The sequence below is a fragment of the Melanerpes formicivorus genome, unplaced genomic scaffold, assembly GCF_026170545.1.
Source record: "Melanerpes formicivorus ecotype bairdi unplaced genomic scaffold, bMelFor1.0.p_v2 SCAF_4, whole genome shotgun sequence".
Lineage (NCBI taxonomy): Eukaryota > Metazoa > Chordata > Aves > Piciformes > Picidae > Melanerpes > Melanerpes formicivorus.
This window is the reverse complement of record NW_027142356.1, coordinates 37,309,238-37,323,772: the sequence shown is the minus strand read 5'-3', so window position 1 is coordinate 37,323,772 and position 14,535 is coordinate 37,309,238. Positions and strand designations below refer to the sequence as shown.

The following is a 14,535-nucleotide window of genomic DNA, read 5'->3' as shown; positions in this document are numbered from 1 at the left end:
GGACCTCCAAAGCTCACCCACTCCAACCCCCTCTGCAGTCAGCAGGGACATCCTCCACTAGCTCAGGTTGCCCAGAGCCCTGTTGAGCCTTGAATACCACCAGGGATGGGGCCTCAGCTACCTCCATGGGCAACCTGCTCCAGTGTTCCACTACAGCACTGAAGTGCTGTTCATTTACTGTAAATGGGGGGGGGGGGGGGAACCTGAGCCACTCCCAGACTGGAGTGGATGTAATGTTTTGTATGAGTTGATTTAAACTACTTCTCTTTTCTTAAAAAGGGGGGGGGGGGGGGGGAGGAAAGGAGACTAAATGGAAAGTGCAGTGTATTAGGGCAGGGTGAAAAGCTGTGCATATCTGCTGTGCAAAACCCAGGCTTTGCTTGCTCCAAAGAGGGGGGAAAAAGTGATACATACCTCATGCACTGGGCTGTCAAATGCACAATGCACAGAAAGCAGTTGAGATGCTCATTAAAGAGCTGCAATTTCACAGGTGGAGATCACAGTTTGAATCGTAGCAGTCTTTCAACTGCTTCCCTGTAACTGGTTAAGTCTTAAAAAAAACCCCCTAGAATTGCTTTTTCAAGTTAATGTACAAACATTATATGGAAATACATAAACATTAACTTGCTTCCTATTGGCAGAACCTCCTCTAATTCTCTTGCTTTTCCCCAACTCCCACTTCTAGGCTTTTTTTTGTTGTTTTTTTTTCCCCTAATCTTAAAATCTTCAGGATGTGGCTTTTTACCTTTAGGTTGCAGTGACTATGTGGGTCTCTTGTATTTTTAGAAACACTAATTAAGAAGTAGAACAAACCGTACATAAAAGATTGATGATGATTGAACGGTTCAAACCATCCCTAAAGGAAACTAGTTCATTCATATTGCATCAGAGCACTGATAAAAGTCATGTTGGGGGTTCAGGTCTTTATGTACCTGCAGTTTTTCCTGACTATGACTTAAAATTTATAGTGTGGGGGTTTTGTTTGCTTGTTTTCCATACAAGCTGGATGATCAGGAGTGGTAGATTGCTGCTGCAGGTTGAGGCTTGACTCATGAGAAGCAATTAAAAGTGCCTGATCTGCCTCCAGGGGTAAAAGTAAAAATACTTTAAGTGCCTTTGCTGCAGTTTGGCAATATGCAAGAACAAAACCAAACTCTGCTGCTTAAGGCAGGTTGTGACAGGCATGCAAGTTGCATGCTCAACTTCTGCTCTGAAGGAATCTCCAGGAGTTCTGGAGGCTTTGGTAAGGAGATAGAGCTGAAGTATTGTCGGTTTCTTTTGCCGGCCACATCCTTGGGCTACCCAAGCAGGGGGAGAAAAAATAGAGAACCAAAAACTCCAAACAAACCAAACCCCCAAACAAAAACAACCACCAAAAAACCCAACAGAAATCAGAAAAGAAGTGAAAGGACTAATATGAAAAAACCTGATTGAGAATGACTTGTATGTGTCTGTTTGTGGTTAATAAAGATGTTTGTTATTAGAGGAGGTGAGGAGAAAGTTCTTCACCGAGCGAGTCATTCGTCATTGGAATGTGCTGCCCAGGGAGGTGGTGGAGTCCCCATCCCTGGAGGTGTTCAAGAGGAGATTGGATGTGGCACTTGGTGCCATGGTCTAGTCATGAGGTCTGTGTTGATAGGTTGGACTCGATGATCCTCGAGGTCTCTTCCAACCTTAGTGATACTGTGAAAGGACAGCTAAACCTCCACATGAAGAGTTGGATGTCTGTGAAACACACTGAGTATTGGGAGCTAGATTTTATTTTGGTGTCAATTCTAAATGTTTTTCATAGGGGAAAAAATAGTCATGAAGAGTCAGCAGTTTCTGAGCAGAACAGCAAGTCTGAAGACCTATTTGTATCACTTATGACTCTTCAATGAAAAAAAGAGGAGAAAATTCTGAAGCTGTTGGAAAATGTTGACATCCTCAGTAAGTGTCTGAGATCTGACTGTGGTTTTTTCCTCTCTCTCTTTTCAGTGTTCTGTACTTCATTTGTCTGTGTTGTGTTTGGAGACCTGTCTCCAACAATTGGCTGCATACCACCCAACCCGTAGCTGTTTACATCTTTGGCTGCTCCCACGTTGGACCTGGGGGAAAAATGTCTTGATGGATCCATCCTAAGCCTGCTAGCTAACAGCTCTCGTTGGTGGTTAACAATGGCTTCTAAGTGGTAAGACCTTTCCCACAGCTCTGTTGTAAATACACTCTCATGCCTCTAAGTTTTTGGTTTCCCTTTTTGCTTAGGTCTTTATCTACATTGTGCTGTTAACATGCTTTGAAATACTGCTTCAGGTACCAGTTATCTGCACAGGAAGGTGTTTGTACTGTGCTAGATCAAGTAATACTTGATTTAATGTGGTATGATAACTGATCATGGCCAAAAGTGAGTGTCTGAGAGGTGAAGAACATGGCAAACAACCTCCCATCTTCCAGTCATCTTCAGCTCTGGGCCAGCCTGATCTAATGTGGGGTGTCCCTGCCCATGGCAGGGGAGTTGGAACTAGCTGATCCTTGTGGTCCCTTCCAACCCTGACTGATACTATGATACTTGCTCTGCAGATGCTTGCTGTACTCTTGTAGGCTTTCTGTGTTCAGTAATTCAAGTTTGCCTTCTCACACTTGCCTGCTCGATGCAAATCAGGCTTCTCAGTGCTAATGAGAGTCCTTTACACTGTGAGCAAGCGTCTGAGCTCTGTCCTCTCGTGGATGGAGCCAGGTAATGCAGCTAAGTAGGCCAGGTGCTCACAGTTCCTTAAATAGATGCTCTTGACTGCTCTTCAGGTGAGGGTTTTATCTGTAGTAAATAGATCCCTAGTGCTGTTCAGCACAGGGCAGTTGTGGATAAAGCACTTTGGAGCTGAGCTGGATATGGATATGTAACTATGCCAACATCTAACACGTCCTTCAAAAACAATGCAGTCTCCTGCTGGTGGGACAATTGGTAATGCTGATAACACTACTTCCTTTTGACCTTTGGGAACAGAATGGTGTGATGGGAGTGAGATATGAAATGCAGGTCTCTCTAAAGTATGTGTGATGTGGATCTTGTATTCAAGACCTTCCATATTGCTTACATGGTCTATATATTGCTTTATAGAATAGAGCCTATAGCACTCCCTATAGGAGTTGCTTAAAATCATAGGATGGTTTGTGTTGGAAGGGATCTTAAAGATCATCCAGTTCCAACCTCCTTATCATAGACAGGGACACCTTCCCCTGCACCAGGTTGCTCAAGGCCCTGTCCAGCCTAGCCTTGAACATCTCCAGGGAGCAGCTTCCCTGCCTAACCTTTTCCAGTGTCTCACCACACTCTCTAGGAATTGATGCAAATTTGTGTAATCCATAGAATGGTTTGGGTTGGAAAGGGCCTTGAAGACCATCTAGTTCCATCCCTGGCATTGGCAGGGACCCGAAAATCAGTCAAAGATTTAACACCACCATGCCATGTGGTGGCAAGCATTTATAGAACAATTCAATGCCACATCCACAGCACCACATGTGGGGTTTTTTTGGTCCTGTTTCCCTTCTACATCAGCCCCCTTCTGTGCAAACTTCTCAACTCTTAAACCAAGACTCAAGAAGGAGTCTTCTTATACTTTGGGGTTTTGGCAAATCTTCACTTGTTTGTTAGTAACTAATTATTAATCAGCTTGTTATATAATCTATGATATTTCTAGTACAGCTCTCACTTTCCTGTCTTGTGTACTCTTTACAGTATGCAATAAAGTAGAATTTGAACACACCCAAAGTTCTGCCATGGGATCACTTCCAGTAGATCACATCCACTGTTGTGTGCTGCTGGATGATCTCTGAAGTCCTGTCCAACTTAAGCCATTCTGGTGATTCTGGTTGCAGAACTTGCTGACTTGTTTCACTATCTCCTGTGGGAATTTTATACCATGATTACTTCTTTTTGTTCCTCTCAATAAATGTGTTGCTGCTGAAGTTTACCTTGAGCTTTACCTTATTTTTCTGCTGCTCAAGGCAGGCCAATACACTTTTAGTGTTAGAGTAGGATCTCCAATCTTCTGAATGGAACAGGGTTTGAGGACTTTAGTGTCATGCTGACCTTAAGTTCTGTTGTGTATGGTTATCATGCTTTAGTTTTACCTCACTTTTAAAAGGTTTTATTGATTATGTATGTTTCTAAACTTCTGTACTTTCATGTAAAGAACATGCTGTAGTGGCAAACATTCAAGGCTGAATTGGATAGCTTTCCCTTATTGGAAGCAAGGCTATTCTAGTGACAAACATTCAAGGTTGAACTGGGTAGCTTTCCCTTACTGGAAGCAAGGCTCTTCAGTACTGATCTAGTTGTTGGAATACTTCTCAGTGATTGTTGTACTTTCTGTGCTTACTGTGAGCTGTTTAAAAAGCACTTGGGTAGTAGGCTTAAAAAAAGCATCCTTAGCATTAGGTCCTTTAGCTTTTGTATTCGTTGTCTGTCTTCAGTATTCAAAGCCTGTTGTGTGTAGACAATAAACATGAGGGTTTTCACTTCAGAAGCTGAAGACAAGTTGGCTGTCAGGGTGTATTTTCCTGTCAGAGAATGCAGAGAGAGAGTCTGAAGTACTTTCCACTTAAAAATACATGTGAGAAGGAAAAATAATATATTGCTGGAAAAATGTGCCAGCTGCCACTCTCCTTCCATGTCATTAATTTACTGCCTGGAATCTGTTCCAGTTGCTGAGGGCTTTATCCAGCCAGTTCTCAGAGCTGTCACGGTGAACACTACATGACCTCTCTGAATAAACTGTCTGGAGCATCAGTTCTACTGAAAAAGCAAACCCCCAAACAAAACCCCAACTATTTCTGTCTGTAAATGCAATTGCCAAACAGGATTTAGAGCAATTAATGGATCTGCTCCTACAAGTGTTTTTGCAGGTGTAGCACTTAACCAGGCTCAAGAGTTTTTTTCCTCCATAGTTAAGAAAATCAAGGAGGAAGGAAAAGGGATTTTGTGCTGTGGTTTTCTTTTGGTTTTAGTTGTTTATTTTTCCTTTCCTTAATCATTTAGGATTAAAGCAGTGCTTGGTTCTTACTACCCAGCTCAGGAGTTTTATTAGTTCTGTCTATATATATTGTGAGGTGGATATTGGGGAAATAAATGGAAACATTTGTAACAGAAACTTTGTAATAAAAAAAGATGTGCTTTGAGGTGCTTTTGGTATGGTGGTGGTTTTAATAGCTCAGTGGGCTTCACTAACTTTTAACAGGGCTTTCCCTCCCCACCTCCTCCATTCATCTGAGCATTAGTTCTTACTATGCTGCCTGACTAGAAGTAATGTTTCTGCTGAAGACCTTTGTAGCCCGTGCTTACTTGCAGTGACAAATGACTTAGTGTCTCACACCTGATGTTGTTGAGATGCTGTGGAACATCTATGACACATCTGCGAAGCAGGAGATGAAAATGCTAGCAGGAAACACAGAAGAGCTGCTTAATCTGTGAGTTGGAAAAGCTGTGTGTGCCAGACTAGGCTGTGTCAGGGAAATCTTTCGACCTGCTCTGTTGAATTTCTCTTCCCCAGGATTCTGTTTCTTGTGGGGTTTTGGAGCGACATTCAGCAGTCAGGAAGTTCCTGGTTTCAACCTTTTGTAAAGCTTCATCTCTTTTGGACTTGTCCTATGATGATTCTATGACAGAAAATCCTAGAATGGCTTAGCTTGGAAGGGACCTTAGGGATGATCTGGATGAGGGCATTGAGTCGATCGTCAGTAAATTTGCTGACGACACCAAGCTGGGGGCAGGAGTTGATCTGCTGGAGGGTAGAGAGACTCTGCAGAGGGACCTCGGCAGGCTGGACAGATGGGCAGAGTCCCAGGGCAGGAGATTGAACACATCCAAGTGCCAGGTTCTGCACATTGGCCACAACAACCCCATGCAGGGCTACAGGCTGGGGTCAGAGTGGCTGAGAGCAGCCAGGCAGAGAGGGACCTGGGGGTGCTGGTTGATGGTAGGCTGAACGTGAGCCTGCAGTGTGCCCAGGCAGCCAGAAGGGCCAATGGCATCCTGGCCTGCATCAGGAACAGTGTGGCCAGCAGGATCAGGGAGGTCATTCTGCCCCTGGACACTGCACTGGTCAGGCCACACCTCGAGTCCTGTGTCCAGTTCTGGGCCCCTCAGTTTAGGAAGGAGGTTGACTTGCTGGAATGTGTCCAGAGAAGGGCAACGAAGTTGGTGAGGGGCTTGGAACACAGCCCTGTGAGGAGAGTCTGAGGGAGCTGGGGCTGCTTAGCCTGGAGAAGAGGAGGCTCAGGGGAGACCTTCTTGCTGTCTACAACTACCTGAAGGGGGGTTGTAGCCAGGCAGAGGTTGGTCTCTTCTCCCAGGCAGCCAGCACCAGAACAAGAGGACACAGTCTCAGGCTGTGCCAGGGGAGGTTCAGGCTGGAGGTCAGGAGGAAGTTTCACACAGAGAGAGTGATTGCCCGTTGGAATGGGCTGCCCAGGAAGGTGGTGGAGTCACCATCATTGGAGGCGTTCAGGAGGAGACTTGATGGGGTGGCTTGGTGCCATGGGTTAGTTGATTAGGTGGTGTTGGATGATAGGTTGGACACGACGATCTTGAAGGTCTCTTCCAACCTGGTTTATTCTATTCTATCATCTACTCCAACTTCCCTGCCATGGGCAGGGATACCTCTCAACTGGACTTGGCTGCTCAAGGCCTCATCCAGCCTGGTTTCCTTGAACACCCCCTAGGGGAGGAAGCCACAACATAATGAAAAGTTTGATTAATTTTTCTTTGTCACTATGTATTTGTTTTGATGCATCTACTTCTACATTGAGCATAATCTACAAGGCTCTATCAGTGGTGTTCTCTGACACCTAAAATGAAATACATTTGGCCTTCAGATGGGTTTGAAACATTGTGGATTTCTTTTTTAGGAGTCTGTTTATGCATCAGCAAGAAGATTGTTGAGAAAGAAACTCTGACCTGCTAACTGACTTTGATCTTGGTTAATTTTGCACCATTCCAGCTCTGGAGTTTATTTATAGACAGCTACCTGTATGCATATGAATCTTCAGACCTTATTTTTAACACCTTTTTGGTCAGACAACTGCTCTACTTCTGCTTCTGGTTCCCTATGTGCAGCCAGCAACTGTTTGCTTGAAAAGAGCTCACCTGGAGAGGTGCTTGATTTAAAAGAAATAGCACCTTCTTTATTAAGGTGTGGAGTAACTGCACAAGTTGCAGTAAAGACTGTGTTACAGTTCAGATCTGTGATATACTGTGGAATGGAAACCAAAAGTCTTCAGGGAGCTGGTAAATGCCTGCCCCTTGGCTGGCAGCTAGTGAAAACACTCTGTCTCTATGCAAAACAAACAGTTCAAAGACAGGGAGACAATGGTAGGTGGTTTTTCAGAGGTTTGGGTAAGCACAAGTGATGCAGCTACTTCTGGTATCTCCTACCTAGTTGCAGAGCTTTCCTGTGGAAACTCTTGAGGTCCCCTCCCTTGTGCTTCTCCCTAGCATGGCTTAACACATCCTGCCTCTCTTGGTCTGGCGCACTTTCCACTTACAGTGTACCACTAATAATCTCACCTCTGCTCCTTAGCTTCTCCTCAGTAAGTATGTCTGGCTCAGGAAAGGCTTATGAAGTGCAGCAAGGCTCACTTCTGATGCAGACAATACAGTGGGGGTGGGAAAGGAAAGAAAAAATAGTGTCTAATCCCTTGATTTAAGGGTATAAGAATTGAGGCTAAAAGGTGCAGCAGAGTCAAGGAAAGCATAACAGTGTTGTGTGGGGAAATGGGCTCTTTCTCTTTAAGGTCTGCTTAGCTTAAACTCTTCATTTTAGCCACATTGGCTTCTCTGCGTGAGTGATGAAAGACAATCCTAGTGTGGACAACATTGACAGGCTTGACACCTCCATGTATTTCCATTTGTAGGCAGTCTGCTGGCTTGAAACAATCGTTTCTCACACACTAACTTGAAAAGAAGAGATGGGATTGAAAAGTAAGAAATGGGAAGGTGTAAGGTTTGCTTTGTGGTATCTTCCTGATGGAAGAAGTAATTTCAGCCTCTGAAGCTGTCTTTAAAATGAACCCTCCTGCCTTTCACTTGACAATTAGAAGTCTTCTTATGACTAGTTGATTAAAAAAATCACAGGTGAGGAAAGGACACAGATCTTTCTGTGATCTCCCTAGTCTCATTGGATGACTGGAGCATCAACTTCTCCTTAAACAAAGGAATCTTTACCTTTCTGGATGGCCATGTTCAGATATGTCCTTAAATGCCAAGTGGTTGCCTCTTCCTGCTCCTCGTGAGCAGGGTTATTTTAATTGTTATCTCTGATAGGAACAAGCTTAACCTCTTCTTCAAATAGATGCAATGCAGCAAGGGATGTTTTTAAGGCCAGGTTGGATGTGGCTCTGGGCCACCTGATCTAGGGGTTGCATCTAGATGATCCTTGAGGTCCCTTCCAACCCTGACCATTCTGTGATTCGGTCAGTTCTCTTCCAAATCCAGAGAAAGAGGTTGTTTGATTGTTTTTCCCCTTAGGTTCTTGCTTCTGGGGTTAGAAATCAGAATAATCCTTTTAAATGTATATGTTTAGTTAAATGCAGTCGATCACTATTTTATCTTGATCATAGAATCATGAAACGTTCTGGGTTGGAAGGGACCTCCAAAGCTCCTCCAGTCCCAACCCCCTCTGCAGTAAGCAGGGACATCCTCAACTGGATCAGGTTGCCCAGAGCAAATCTGTAGTTTTCATAGTGTCTATCCCATAGATCTGTATTAGTTTGTGGTGCTTAGAACTAATCCATCAAGGTGCTTTCAGCTTTTTCTGTTGCCCTGAGGTTGCTGTCAGAACGGCTGAGCCTGTGTGGAGGAGCAGTGCCTGTGCCTTGATTGCTGTCTGTTTTTTAAGGGAGAACTGTTCACCCAGCTTCTGAAGCAGCACAGGGAGTGTGCAGTGTGCTGTTTCTGGGTTGGTTTACTTATTTATGCTACTCTTGCTTACCTCTCTGCAATTTCATAATGTGACTAATTTGAGTGTGCAAAACTGCCTGGGTATGAACAACTCCATAAAATATTCCATAGAGGAGGACAATGGAAATTTTCTCCTGTGACTCAACCATTTCTTGCTTTAGATTCCTTCATCTTCCCATGGATTTGTTTACTTTGTGACTGATACACTGAGAATTGTTTATTCTAGCAGTGCATTTAGCAACTGTTTTCTTGTTTGTTTGTGTGTGGTTTTTTGACTATTGGGTTGTGTTTTCAGTTTTTGGTTTATTTGGTTTAGGTTTTTTGTTTGTTTTCTTCCCTTCCTCTGCATCCTAGAATGGGGTTTTTTTTGGTCTTAGATTAGTACCCAACTTAGCTGGACCTCTGTTTCATCTTGAGTACATTGTAGCTTTCCAAATAGAATAAATGAGAGCTCATCCAATATTTTACCCTGATAGTCTTTACACTCTGTGCTGAAAGTAAAACCATGCCAAACAAACCTAAATTCTCAAGTGGCTCAGTTGGTAGCACATAAGACCCACAATGGGAAGGTCATGCGTTCAAGCCTGCAGTGGGCAGCAGTGTCCTCCCTACTCTAGTCATGAGGTCTGTGGTGACAGGTTGGACTCGATGATCTTTGAGGTCCCTTCCAACCATAGGAATACTGAATCTCTTTTCTTCCTAGGCATAATGAAAGTGCAAATTCCCTGCCTTTTTTTCCTCCCCTCCTTTCCTATTAGAAATTAATATAATTGCTTCAAATGTCATGGGTACAGGAAACTGAGCTTGGCCTCTCAGCTCAGCCTGGGGTTTGTTTCTTATTTTGATGTGGTAGAAGCTATGGAGAAGGCTGATCATAGAATAGAGTCATAGAGTCAACAAGGTTGGAAAAGACCTCAAAGATCAAGTCCAACCTGTCACCCAAGACCTCATGACTACTAGACCATGGCTCCAAGTGCCATGTTCAATCCCCTCTTGAACGCCTCCAGGGATGGTGACTCCACCACCTCCCTGGGCAGCACATTCCAATGGTCAGTTACTCTTTATGGGAAGAACTTTCTCCTCAGCTTGAACCTAAACGTCCCCTGGTGCAGCTTGAGACTGTGTCCTCTTGTTCCGGTGCTGCTTGCCAGGAGAAGAGACCAACCCCCTCCTGGCCACAACCACCCATCAGGTAGTTGTAGACATAATGGTAGTTCATGATAAAAAGAAGGATAATAATAGCTTCCACAAGTCAGCAACACTGGATGAGGCTGGATGAGGCTCTGGCCAGCCTGATCTAGTGTAGGGTGTCCCTGCCCATGGCAGGGGGGTTGGAACTAGGTGATCTTTGTGGTCCCTTCCAACCCTGAATGAAACTATGAAACTTTAAACATACTTTCCGTATATAAGATTTCAAAGAGTAAACTCAGATTAGGCCAGGCTTGGTAAGGAAAGCAGGATAAATTAGTGGTGTGTGCACTTTTGGGGTTGGAATGAAGGTTATTTTGAACAATAAACTATAGATTCTTTCCCTGACCATTTGAACCACAAAGAATATCTTGTACAAATGTGTACCTTCCTGTAGCATTAGAGGAAGTTCTGACAGCAACAGGGACAATGGCTGTGAAATCAGCCATCAGCCAAATGATTTAAGAATTGTATGTTGGACCACTTCTGGTCTTAGGTAATTCTGGAGGTGTGTGTGGGTGCTTGGTCTCTGGTTATCACTTACTGTCTATGTTCTGTTTTTTCTGTAGGCTAAACCTACATTAACAACTGGCAGCTCTTACAAAGCTTTCAGTCAAGTGTTTTTCAGCTCTCAATTCCTTAAAGATCCAGTTTCATAGCAGTGGTGGTGTTGCTGGTCTGACTTACTGGTAGCTGTACCACAGAACCTTTGTTTTGGGGCTTTTTTTAACATTCTTTGTATAGAGATCTCAACATTGTCCTTGTCATGAGTCACTTTGATCCTTTTTTTAGGGGGTGGGGAATCTGTCTGCTCCTGGCCTTGTGTAAGGGTGTCTTCTCTCCGTGTTCCTGCTTGCATGGGAATGGTTAGGATTCAGAGTATGCAGTACTCTGGGATTTGCTTTGAAAAGCAAGTTGTAATTTGAGGAAAATCTGCCAGTTGAAGAAACTCCTGGGTTTGAAAGACCTTGTGTGACAGCGTCAGTTCTAGGAACCAGCTAGAGGTTAGTGACAGGAAGCCAGATTCCTTATCTGTCTGTGGGACAGAAAAGACTTTGATCTCCTCAGGAACTTCTAATGAGCTCAGGAAAGCATTGTAATTTTGCATGTGACTTCAAGATAAGAACAGTTCTTAACTAATATAGCAGCAGTAAAAATTTGGGGGCTTTTTTTTATGAAATGGGATAATAATTCAGTCAGTGAACCTAACACTTGGGTTTTACACTCAGCTTCTGATGGCACTGCTTTACCAGGTATTTGATTTCTACTTGTACCTCACTTCTACTAATGCTAAATAATTAAAGCCAAGCTCTTAAAAACATAACCTAAAGCACTCCAGAAATCCCTAACATTCCAAAGGAAAAAAAAAAAGCCCTGTAACTTGCTTAGAAAAACTTCTGCAGCCCCCTATATGGAGCAAATAAAAGTCAAGTGATGGAAAGGAAATGGAAACAAATGCTGGCAGTTGGTGGTTACTTTCATTTCTAAGGAAACAGAAGGCTGGATTTCCTTTGAGGAAAAACATGGGGGGGACCAGAACTACTTGCAAGCTTATACTGACAAACCAAGAATAACTCAACCACAGAAAGAATTAAGTTGCTTAGGTTTCAAGTATTTTTAATGCAAAATAATAATTACAACAAACTTACACTGACCCAGAGGTGGCTTTGTTGCTTTGTCCCTTCTTATCCTGGTCTTTAGGTGTTTTGCTGTGGGATTACATTCATTGACCTGGACCAAGGAAACTGAGTGTGGAGTAGTAGCTTGGGAATTAACTGTAAACCAGGATTTTAAAATATATGAGGGATAGCCTCTATTAGCTTGTAAATTTTAGAAGCTGACATGCAAAGCTAATTCCTTCAAATACATTGGCTCTGGGCAGCCTGATCTAGTGTGGGGTGTCCCTGCCTTTGGCAGGGGGGTTGGAACTAGATGATCCTTGTGGTCCCTTCCAGCCCTGACTGATTCTGTGATTGAGGTTCTTAAGTGATTAGTCCAAATCACAAATAAACTGTTGTGTCTATGCATCCACTTTGCTGGGTTATGTTGTCTCTTCAGCTTCTGTCTTTAAAGAAAAAAGATGCGACTGTATTATGGTTCCAAAGGGGAAAAAAGGTTAATGCTTTTGAAAATTAAGTATATACAGGAAGGGGGAGGGAAGGTTTTTCTTCCTACCACCTTATTTTGTGAAATAATAACAGTGCCCTGTTAATGGGCAAAGGAGTATAACGCAGCTGTGGTACCTCTTAGGATTTCAATGCAGGTGTGGTAACCTCTTGCAGGTTCAAATTCTAACAGTTGGTTTCTGCTTTCAGTTGGATGTCTCTTATCTTCACTTCTGGAGGGAAAAGCAGATTGTTTTCATTGGAGTAAGACAAAATAGTCTACATTATGTTTCTATTCTGAGATTCAAAGAGGAAAAGCTCACTCCCTGTACTACTTTTTTATCCCCTAAATACTTGGGTGCTGTCATAGTTTCTCTATTTCCTCAGCGCGTTCACTCCCACTTGAAACAGTGATGTCAGGTTTGAATAAGCAAGCTAGAGGAAATAGTGGTGATGCTTGTCTGGTGCACAATAAGGCTGTGTTCAGTATGGGTTCAAAGATGCACAGTTAAAAGTTCAGGGAGTACTAGCATCTTTTGGAAAGCTGCAAACTGAGGTAGTGACCACTTTGTGTGACCTGAACCACTCACCTTTCCCAGAGGCCATTTCCAACCGCCCTGCCCATGGCAGGGACACATCACACTAGATGAGGTTGCTCAGAGCCACTTCCAGCCTAGCCTTAAAAACCTCCAGGGATGAATGTGTGAGCAAGCTGCTGTAGTGTGAGGTGTCCCTGCCCATGGCAGGGGGGGTGGAACTGAATGATCCTTGATGTCTCTTCCAGCTCATACAATTATACCATTCTAAGTTTTGCCTTACTTGCACCCTTTTGGTACGCTGCTGGACCTCTGCTCTTGAGACAGCTTATGCTGTACCTCCAGTACCGAGGTCCTGGCAAGAGGGATCATTTTGCTTTGGGATTTTTTTGGGTGGTTTCTTTTGTCCTACCACTACGGTGGGCAAGAAGCTGGGTGAAAGCAAGTGGGGTCTTAGTGCAGTGCCAGGAGGCTTGCCGTGCACGGTCTCACCTTGCTGGCACAGCAACACACCTGCAGCTGCCTTCTCTGCCCTTTTGCCAGCACAGGTACAGCCAGTGTTGGGAACCATCCTCACCCTCATGCTAACAAAGCTACCCTGAACTGCTGCCTTCTGCCCGTGCTGGAGGAGCCTGTGCAGCCACGTACAGTTCCTAGTGGTGTGGCAGGACGGGCTGTGCCATATAGATGAACGAGTCCAGCTTCAAACCAGTCTGCTTGCGAGGTCGGCATTGCCTGGTCGGCTGGGCCTGGCGCGGCTGCAGCCGTGGCAGCTCGGGAGCCTGCGAAGGAGAAAGGAGCAGGACAGAGGAGGACGGCCGCGCCCGCCTGGGGGCGCTGCGGGCACAGCCCTTCGCTCACAGCCCCAGCGCCGGGCGCGGGAGTCCTGGGGCGGGAGGTGCAGGCTCCCATGGCAGAGCCCTTACCGGCAGAGGAATCCCGCCGAGGCTGAAGGGCGGCACGGCGCTTCCTCCCGTCTGCCAGAAACGCCTGGCTTGCCAGCTTGCTTGTTAGATGTGAAGGAAGTCTTGTGTGCTCTGCGGCAGCACGTAGGGCCAGGGTGGGGTTGCTTGAGCCGAGGGGGATAGTTAAAAACATGCTGCCTTACGAAACCGAAGGCTTGGAACACATCCTCGTTCATGAGGGGACCCATCAAGTAACACCTTCGTGGTAGGGCATCGAGGCTCTCCTCCAGAAGGATGCTTCCCACTGTGCTGTGTGCTTTGTAGCTGTCGCCTAGAATTGGCTCTAACCATAGTAAAAATCCTCTGGATGTGCGAACTCAAGGCACTGGCAAGTGGTTTGCTGTCATAGATCTTCCTGACATGGACTGTGTCCTGGTCTTCAGTTTTCAGAGCATCTCGTTGTTAAGATGTTCTTGCAGGTCCACCTGCTCCAGTAAACAGAACTGCTCTCCCTGTGCACCCTCCCCAAACCCCTTTGTGTTCTATTGTGTTCTGAAAGGTCCAAAGCAAAGGCACAGTGCTCCAAGAAATGCCGTTGCCCTCTGATCCCTCCCTGGCTCTCCCAGGGCAGGTATTTGCGTGTGTTGTGATCTGTTTGTATGCCTTGCTGATGGGGATTCCTGTTAGGGAGGGATGTGGAGCTCAGGTGTTGTCATCTTGCTGTCTCTAAGCTGTGACAAGGGTTGCCTGAATGGACCTCTGCAGGCACTTCAGTGCAAAACTGGGTTTGTCCTGTGAGTGCTAACAAATGGAATACACAAGGGGAGACATCAAAGGGCTTACTGCAGTACAAACAATTCAATAGA

At 44.8% G+C, this 14,535-nt stretch overlaps 1 protein-coding gene across 1 annotated transcript in view; it reads left to right on the top strand.

The window, feature by feature from the left end:
• The window catches only part of FRYL (FRY like transcription coactivator), a 214,671-nt gene that overhangs the window by 14,048 nt on the left and 186,088 nt on the right, over positions 1–14,535 (top strand). The window contains exon 2 of the mRNA XM_068137657.1: positions 1,978–2,170. The gene's annotated coding sequence lies outside the window, so the exon portion shown is untranslated. The remainder of the gene's footprint in view (positions 1–1,977; positions 2,171–14,535) is intronic.